This window comes from Montipora capricornis, chromosome 10 (genome assembly GCF_036669925.1).
Source record: "Montipora capricornis isolate CH-2021 chromosome 10, ASM3666992v2, whole genome shotgun sequence".
Taxonomy (NCBI): Eukaryota; Metazoa; Cnidaria; class Anthozoa; order Scleractinia; family Acroporidae; genus Montipora; species Montipora capricornis.
Genome location: NC_090892.1, coordinates 34,803,133 through 34,810,632, shown reverse-complemented (window position 1 = coordinate 34,810,632; position 7,500 = coordinate 34,803,133). Strand labels below are relative to the sequence as shown.

The 7,500-nt window shown below is 36.7% G+C and overlaps 1 protein-coding gene and 1 long non-coding RNA gene across 6 annotated transcripts in view; one reads left to right on the top strand and one right to left on the bottom strand.

The window, feature by feature from the left end:
• Positions 1–109, bottom strand: part of LOC138021352 (uncharacterized) — a 5,449-nt gene extending 5,340 nt beyond the window's left edge. The window contains exon 1 of the long non-coding RNA XR_011126354.1: positions 61–109. This is a non-coding gene — a long non-coding RNA (uncharacterized lncRNA). The remainder of the gene's footprint in view (positions 1–60) is intronic.
• Positions 1–7,500, top strand: part of LOC138021351 (adenosine receptor A3-like) — a 19,902-nt gene that overhangs the window by 953 nt on the left and 11,449 nt on the right. For 2 of the 5 annotated variants that reach the window (XM_068868203.1, XM_068868204.1), the window contains exon 2: positions 945–1,141. The exons of 1 other annotated variant lie outside the window; for it this stretch is intronic. The gene's annotated coding sequence lies outside the window, so the exon portion shown is untranslated. Of the gene's footprint in view, positions 1–944; positions 1,142–1,759; positions 1,869–7,500 lie in introns of those variants that run through there. 2 more of the 5 variants (XM_068868212.1, XM_068868205.1) reach the window with 2 other exon arrangements.

Here is a 7,500-nt window from a genome sequence, read left to right as displayed (position 1 = left end):
GTTATCACAGGATAAAACGTTTTGGTGCGGTGAATACAGGTCGTCTCAGCCAAAGCTTACCAAACTTCCGCAAACGGAAATGTGAAAAACAAACCAGCGCAGTACGTATGTGTAATCTCATGGGCCCGAAGGCAATTAAGGATTAAATTTCACGCGTATTTTCAAAGTTTTCACAAAATTTCCGGAGTTGCGAAGCGACGAGGGCAATTTGGAAAACTTTGGAAATACAAGTGAAATTAATGCTTAATTGCCCGAGGGCACATTGCGATTACATGTTTATCACATAAAGGGCAAAATTATTGAGGGAGGCCCGTACGGTGCCTCGACAAAACAACATGCTCCCATTCGGTTAAAGTTCAATTCAATAAATCGTTGCTGTCAACAGAAACAGCGCTTAAAATGTGTTTTTTATGAAGTCAAAAAAGTAGTTTAATCTGGAAGAAGATTCTCTTCTAACTTGCTCTGGATAAGCAAGTGTTGACCAATAAGGATCAAGTGCTCTTGATAACCAAAAGTGCCCTCATATGTGTTTTCGACCTTTCCTCAATGAGACATGGCGGGTGTTTTGTATAAAGGGCGCTTTTCCTTGCCTTGCGTCATGAAATCTGACAATGGACTTAACTACTAGCGAACCGGCTTTTCTTTGCAGCTCCAGGTCACTTAGATAATTCGGGGCGCGCTATGGCTGTCTTTTTTGTCTTTATAATTTAAAACAAACCGAGTTATTCGGAGTTTTTATGATCCCTGTCTGCGACATGCAGATCAGAGCCTTTCATAGAAAGTTAGATGGCAAAAATAAAAATAAAAAAACATTCGTTTGATCACTGAACGATATTTTCCATTGAAAAGTACATAATTATTCCGCGACCTTATTGGAACAGTATGCAAATTCTCGATTTATGTGATGTGATAGGTTAAACATTTCATTTCTTTTCTTCTGTTAGTTACTGTTAATTACAAGTGACAAACAGTTCAGGGTAACCACGCAGGAAATATTCCGCGTGAAGAAAAGAGATTTGTACTCACCTTAGCAAGAATTTACCAATGTACCGAACAAGGACCCAGTTATAGCCTTGTGGACATTTCCTCTAACCCTCTGGATTGAAAAATGAGATGATGCTGTTATTTTTCATCTCCAAAGGTTTGTGAAAACTCATGATCATTATATTTGAATGTGGTCAGGCAAGTTCGTAGGCCAACAACTTTACAACTTCATCTTGTGGTGACAGAGTTTGGCACCATTTGAACCACAGTTTATAAAATATTCATCCGCAAAAATGCATTTGAGTATCACTAACATTTCGCCATATCGTTTTCGGTTCTAATGTCCATTCCTGAACTATAGCAAGGTATAGTATTGTTTTTGTCTTCTTCTTGAGCTTTTCAGGAAGAATTTTTGACAATCCATTTGGTTGAAGCAAGTTAAACCGAAATTTACCAAAACATTATAAAATCTCTTTTAAAAACAATAACTTCCTTTAATCAATTAAACAACACTGACATGTTTTAGGTCAGCTTATTTTTATTAAATTTTATCGTATTTGTTTTTGTTATATTTTGTTATTCCTTCGACGTCATGTAACTGACACCATGTATTGTCTCTACAAAGGGCTTTTTTTTTAAATAATTTTTTTGTGTTAATCACGGATCAATATTTGACGAATGATATCAGCAAGATTAGCTTGTTATCACTTTCTACATTTCCATAGAAATACGCATCTATTATTAATATAAATGAAATCTTAAAAGTCAACTAATGAAGACTTGCTCCTCATCCACTGATAAACTCTAAAACTGTGCTGGAATAGCAAGTGACTTAATCAGCACGAGAAACAAGCTTTCATTTGAAAATCGATCATTTGTCGAGGGTAAGTGGATGAAGATTTTTGAGTCTCCTTCGTTTAAACGTCGGTCTTAAGCTGTAAACTTTGCTATAAAGTCATTCTTCACGATGTGGCTTCTGCGTTCACTTTTAAGACAAAACTACGGAAGAGTTGGAGAGCCGAGAGTACAAATTGGACTTAGGATGCTTTCAAGAAACAATAGTGAAATCTTCGTCAAATCCCTCAACATTATTTCCTGAGTGACTATAAGGGAAAAATTAGCGACAAACAGTACTCTCTCTCCTCTGAAACTGATTTGTTGGCAATTGATTTTTAGTGGAATGTGTATAGTCCCTAATCGTTTGCGATAGACATGAAAAATAAAGGAAACATAAGAACATTATCATCGAACAGAATACAGTCGGGCTAATTTCTATTTACTGTAAGACTTTAAACATCTTATTTTGAACATCCCTACAGGCGAAAAGGAACTCAGCCAAGACTAATTAAAGTTAGAAGAATCTGCTAATTGAGGTGTGCTCCCTGAGGCAAACATATTTTTTTTCTTCCAAAGATTTTCCATTCGCCTAAATTTAAGCTCCATAGTATTTGCATTTTTCTTTAAACTCACGTAAACGAGATCTTCAATTTTTTCGTTATATTTTAGCAGGAAGTGAATTTGGTGTCTGGTCTTGCGATTTTGAATTTTAAATAAGTGAATTCAATAGTTGTTCGCTTCCAAACTATCCTTTTCTTTCGTGAAAGCGATCCTGCTTATATTAAGGGGCTAAAGACTTCTGGAAGCAATTGTTTGTAGAAAAAGATAAAATCGTCCGGTTCATAAGGATTAACTATAAACCATGTATAGAGAAGTAGTTACATTTGTAAGACTTTTCAAGAGTTCGTGTGGCATCCAGTTTAAGGAGAAGTGGGGAGCGTTTTTCGGCATTGCATTTCACTTATGCAAAGTATACTATAGAGAATGAATTTTTTTACTATTTTGAAATGCAAGCATCACACTCAGATTAGGGCTGTACAAGATAATCACAAAGAAGACATAAATTGACGAAACAAAAGTCACATTTAATCTTTGTGTGAAACAATATGCGTCGTAAAGACTTGTAGGAATCCTTAACTCTGGAGTTTATGACCAGAGTAATGAAATCAGTTACATAATTACTCACAGATTGTTTTCATAAAGTTAAGCACTGAATTGCACCTTTCATCACGATTTGCATGAAACTGAGGTCCTACTGTCAGTTATGGGCAAAAATATATACCAAAGCTCGCTGTTCTCATGGAGCACTTGAGGGGAGGTGGGGGAGGACAGACTCACTCTTGACGCATGCGTTGTGCATTACGTCATATTGTGGCTAACCTTAATCTGCCTGTTTTTATTTCTTTTGTTTTTTTTTTTCAAAACTGTAAAGATAACTTTGACTGGCTCACACTTCAACTTTGACCCACAAAAGCACTTAACGAGATAACTCTCACTTTTCATAGCATTTTTACGCAATCATATTTACATGCATGCATCTCATTGGAAAACTTCTGGAAAAAAATCTTACGCGAAAGCTTTCTCTTGTTTACAACTGTAGCACAGATCTTATAGGCAAACTGCCAGAAAAAAACTGTACGACGCAACAGCTCTCGCTTGTTTACAACTGTAGCTAATGACACTGATTTCCACCCCTCCCCTCTCTTTCGATTGACGCATTTTGATCTTTTCGTGACTAAGTCTAAACCTACAAAAACGCCACTTCATCAATCAGTTAAGTTCAGCAAAACTACGGTCGCATCGCTCAATCCTTTCTTCTCAGTGGCGCCACAACCATGAATCAAATTAGATCTAAAGGATATGTCCACAGCATCTTCCCTACCAAAAAACGAGCAAAATCACTTCGTTTTACAATACCAGTCGGTGAAACACTCAAGCAAAGAGAAATTCGCACCCCCATACAACAGAAACTCCTTAAAGGAAAACAAGAATCAAGGTAACCAATCACACAGCAAAATATCACACAAAATGGACATCTTCACTGCTCTTAGCGTACAATAAGACACTATCGCAACCTGTGGTTACCATTCAAGAAATTAAATCCAAAACCTTCATCTTATATCGGAAAGCTTCCCTCGTGTCAGTAAGCTGCCGGCCAGAGTAAGGGCTACCTGTGACCGTTGAAGTGATACACCACGCAATTCTAATTTCACAGAATATTTTAGCTTTGTCCAACGAGTTGATAAAGATCGATATGCCAATGTGAAAAAAATACGGCTAAAAAATCAAAACGTCAGCCATTTTATCTCTTGAAGGCGACAATTTGATCTGTAATCTTCGTACCAACTCGTTTGATAAAGCGGGTTATAATCCGCACTTCAAATTTACATTCCGTGGGTAACCCGCGCACTTCAAACATATGCATTTGTTTCATTCGTCGAGTCCTTTCACGGGAGCTGTTCCCGACTGTGTGGCTTCATAGCTAAGTTGGTAGAGCATTGCAGTCAGGGGAATTCGAATCCAGTTGAAGCCGCCTGACTTTTTCAGGTGTCTATAAATAAGAGACAATTGCTCAAATTGTCCAGTTAAGTGCCAGGACCACTTCTACATTTCGTCTAAAGCCAATTTCCTTATTTAACTCTCCCGCTGACGCAGCAGGCCACGGTTTCTTAGAGGCTATTCTCCTTAGCTCTCTGATTTCATTTTGTCCGCGGAGGACCGTACTCTATTGTGTTTTGGATAAGGCTTCATTGTTTCTGTTGTCAATTTCATTTTTGATGCTTATTGTTTTCTGAACCAATCGCGAGAGCATCTGTAATGACTGCGTCCTGAGGTCCGTTAGGTCTACACTTTCAGTCAAATCAAACTAAAATGATTCTGAGTTCATATCTTGGAAACAAGGAAATTTGTTCCAGTTTTCTAACGAAAGGATAAATGCAACGGTTTTCCGTTTCTTTGTTTGCTTAATAAGCAGAAAGTTGAGTAAATTAGCCCATTAAGCTTTTATTGTATTTTACTTCCGAATGAAATTTGTTATTTTTAACCAGTGCATTGCCGGTTTGGGCTCTCTGCTTCACCGGGAACAATTTCAAAGTGAACAAAGGTTGTCAATTTAATTTATTTGCCATATTAATGAGACTTTTTGATTTAAAATTTAACTCCCAACTTTCTGTGTTGCGCTTGATTTCGGTTATTTCATTTTAACAATACAGTTTCCTATAAAATCATGCAATTGTCACAAACTGTACACTTGAGTAAGAATCAGTACTTGAGACATCACCTTCCGTTTCTTCCGAGGAAAAAAACTGGAGGTTCAATTAACTCGACTAAGAGCCTCGAAGGCCTGTTATCATTGAGATGGAATATCCATTTTCGTCATGATCATCTGCAAGTAAAACTGGAAAGTTCCTCATGTGAACTAAGGTGCCGGCCAGAGTAAAGGCTACCTGTAACCTCTTTTTCACAAATAGTCCAGAACGTAGCAAAGTACAGACAATTGTCGGAGTCACTTGCTGTGACAAGCTTATCAGTCGAAAACAACAAGAATTAATTGGCAGGCAAAGTAAAAATACAAGAAGTCATTTTTTTGCTTATTGAGTAATATGCAACGTTTTTTGACACTTGCCATCTCGTGATCTGTCTACAAAACAGACAAATCATAGAGCTATTGCCAACCTGTAATCTCTAAAAAATAAAAGAAATGAGTACATCAAAGTAGACCTCGCGACAAGTCTCATACCCTCGTCTATGGCACAGATTTGAAAGAATTAACACTGACTAAAGCTTAGACTTTATTCAGTAATATTCAATTATACCTTACAATGAATAACTGAAACAATCGTAGAATTTGTCGAATCTTATTCGTTTCATAGCTAATTTCTTCCACTGTAGACGTTTGCTCAGCCACTTATGAGGGAGAAGGACAGGTCTGCAAACATCATCCATGTTCGTTGTTGTGAATCTTGCTTTTGCCTCGTGAGCATCGGAAATCGGTTGTTAATTTTCAATTGAGTCGCATGGTCTCTTAACCAAAAGTGCAATCCAAAGGAAATGCTTTGGACAAACAAGCGCAGACAGTCATATGAACTGATTATAACAGAATGCATCCAATCGCCATTTTTTTCTGAAATGTGCGTGAGTTTTTTAGCCGATAATCAAACGCAGATATTAAACTCTCAACTCTTAGTATTGCAAGACCTATGTTCGAACATAAGGACGAGAGCTAAGATTGCAATGAATAATTCCTAGATAAAGAAAACGAAAGCAAATTATGATGAAATGTAACCCAATGGCCAATGGCCTCCTTAGTTAATTCATAGTGCATGTATCTGTTGGGGTTTAATTTTATGTTTCGCTTGAATTTTTTTTTTTTTTAACCAGTTCATTTTTAATCAAACCAGTTTAACTTTTTTAAACTGTTTTGTTTTTTAATCAACTGTCTCAGAAAGGGCTTTTTCCTTTTTTTTTTTTTTCGGGAGGGTGGGGGGGATGTAGTTTAAAAAAAACAGGGAGGTCTAAAAAAGAACTAGACAACTTTTCCTCCCTTAACTCTACTCACCTACCCCTCCCTGATCTTCTCCAGTACCTCCATCCTATCCCACTTTTCCTTATAGACTTAAGCACATTTTATTAGCGCTATTTGTAGGCAGTATGGACTTATCATACACATCCTGAAATGCTAACTCTTTCAAATAAATGCGTCAGTAAACCTAATTGAGAGCTCAACCCTGATCATTAATCACTAAGCTGAGCAGCAGTCGAATGGTCACGTTCGGTGCTGTTTTGACGGGTGAAAATCCTGGCATCTGATCGGTGGATTCAAAATCCAGTAATCAGCACCGAACGTGACCATGCAACTACTCTGAGCATCAAAACATTATTGTTCACATGCATAAATAATTATTATTGCTTTTGATAGCATCAGAGACAACAATCCATCATAATTATCTTAAAATAATTTCTTTTGTTTATTTTATACATACTCCAGAAAAATAAAAAATAAAATAATTTTTGATTTTTTAAAAAAATGAACTATTCAAGCCAAAAAGGAGGAGACGCCGAAAATTTGATTGACGATAGTGAAAAACGCATTTGTCGGTTGACCTTTGAGTTTAAGAGTCCGCATGTTATTGAAAGGCCCAGTAACCCTAGTTACTTTTATTTTTGCAACGTTGTTTATAGTTAAAGAACCGTTAGATACAGCGATCTGATATTAGTAATTGAAACTGGAAGACTACCGAATGGCAACGAACAGTACGCAAACTCTAGTGATGATGTCAGTGTAAGGAAATAAAAGGAAGTTATATTTAGTGCAAAAAGATTTAGTCGCAAAACACTTATGCGGTCACGTCATTTCTCAGAAAATTAAACGAACTGAAACATTATTTTCTTTTCTTTCAAAAGCTTAGTTCATCATTTTATGACGATTTTCTGTCTTGTACCTCGTTCCTTGTAGTATTAATGTGTCATTCACCGTCGGTTGGTTTTTAAGACACTTCTTGCATATAATTGGGTGTTGAGAAAGGGATAAGGCAATTAAATACGAAGTTTGTGAAAGACTTGGAACAATTGCGCTATCATTAATATTATCTTCTTATTTTATCGGAAGACGAGTTTTAAATGAACACCACAAAATGGATTTTGCAGTTTATACTGAGATAAAAATAAAACGACGGATTT